Consider the following 1176-nt stretch of genomic DNA (forward strand, 5'->3'; position numbering starts at 1 on the left):
GATCCGAAGATTGGATGAACTATCAAGGTGCAGTGGAAGCCCGGAAACAGATGAAGGTTCCTTGCGAAATCATCCGAGTTCCAAAGGTCAGTTTTCGCGCAGCGTAAAAGAAGAGAGAAATAGCAGAACTCAAAGATGTCTGATTTCGATTTCGGATTTTTGGTTTTGGTTGGTGGAGGCAGGGAGGGCATTTCGTGTTCATAGATAATCCGACAGGCTTCCATTCGGCAGTACTCTATGCTTGTCGCACGTTCGTGTCTTCTTCGGACGCCGATCCCCAACACGCCCCTCTCCCCGAGGGTCTTCAGTCTGTTTAGTATGATTTATGTGTATATATATATATAGTTATATCCTCACATGAGGAAAAAATAAAATAGTCAAAATGAAGATTCGTTTCATCTGTTACGCAAGCTCATTACTTGTTCATCCATTTCTTCTGTTTTATGGATTTTTATTTTCTGGGAGCTTGGTGTAATAATATAAGAAGAAAAAGAAACATATTCATTTAAAAAGTCAATCCTCCATTAATCAGAAAAACCTTCATTATTTTAAAATTGTCCAAAAAAATCTTAATTAGAAAAATACTCATTTAAAACATTTATCATCCACAAACCCTAATAAACAATAACTCAGACAAATTATCTTAAAACTAATCATATTTTATTAAATACTCATATTAATATATGACATTATATAGATAATAATATTATAATGATACACGATTATCTATATATGCATATATGTTTTAAATGATAAATTAACAAATTTATAGTTAAGATTTAATATTTATTAGTTTTTTAACATACGTTTGTAATATAATTACCAACAAACAATTTGACTACCATCAAATTCAAATAAATCTCAATATCTATACTTTTAAATTTTTTGATCAAATAATTTATTTTATTTTAATTGGACAATTTTAGAGATATTTACTATCAACAAAGATGCATTTTATACGATTTATTGGGATCCTTTGAATTATGTATGTATACAATATGGATCCCAACACAATCTAATTTTTATCCGAACATATATATCATTTAGCTTTAACACATTTATAAAATTATCATTATTTTTATAACTTTACACGGTTAAAATAGGTGTCATGACCCGACGTCCGAAACCCAATTCAAAAAATAGCGGATTTCGGTTCTAAATTTGTTGACAAAAAAT

General features: G+C 29.9%; 1 long non-coding RNA gene across 1 annotated transcript; it reads left to right on the forward strand.

Moving 5' to 3' along the window:
- On the forward strand, nt 1–460 carry LOC104808418. The gene is made up of 2 exons (XR_770937.1): nt 1–86; nt 183–460. It is a non-coding gene; the product is annotated as an uncharacterized LOC104808418 (long non-coding RNA).
- The last annotated feature ends 716 nt before the right edge of the window (nt 461–1176 follow it).

Source organism: Tarenaya hassleriana, unplaced genomic scaffold (assembly GCF_000463585.1).
Source record: "Tarenaya hassleriana unplaced genomic scaffold, ASM46358v1 Cleome1422, whole genome shotgun sequence".
NCBI classification, from domain to species: Eukaryota; Viridiplantae; Streptophyta; class Magnoliopsida; order Brassicales; family Cleomaceae; genus Tarenaya; species Tarenaya hassleriana.